The sequence below is a fragment of the Galeopterus variegatus genome, unplaced genomic scaffold (assembly GCF_000696425.1).
Source record: "Galeopterus variegatus unplaced genomic scaffold, G_variegatus-3.0.2 Scaffold4136, whole genome shotgun sequence".
NCBI classification, from domain to species: domain Eukaryota; kingdom Metazoa; phylum Chordata; class Mammalia; order Dermoptera; family Cynocephalidae; genus Galeopterus; species Galeopterus variegatus.
The window spans coordinates 171,710-172,158 of NW_007730247.1; positions in this window are offsets into that span (position 1 = coordinate 171,710).

A 449-nucleotide genomic window follows, 5' to 3' on the forward strand; every position below is an offset into this window, starting at 1 on the left:
TAATTTTTATTATTTCTTTTCTTCTGCTTACTTTGGATTTAATTTGCTCTTTTTTCTATTTTCTTAAGATGGAAGCTTAGATGATTGATTTTTAGATATTCTTCTTTTGTAATATATGCATTCAATGCTGTAAATTTCCCTTTAAGCACTGCTCTTGCTGCATCCCACATATTTTGATACACTCTGCTTTTACTTTCATTTAGTTCAAAATATTTTAAAATTTCTCTTGAAATTTCTTCTTTGAAGCATGTGTTATGTAGAGATGTGTTGCTTAATCACCTAGTATTTGGGTATTTCCAGCTATGTTTCTATTACTGATTTCTAATTTGATTACATTGTGATCTGAGAGTAGATACTGTGATTTATATTCTTTAAATTTATTAAGGTGTCCCTTCCACATAATGATTTCCATTTCTTGGGAATACACCCAGCAGAGGGATTGCTGTATC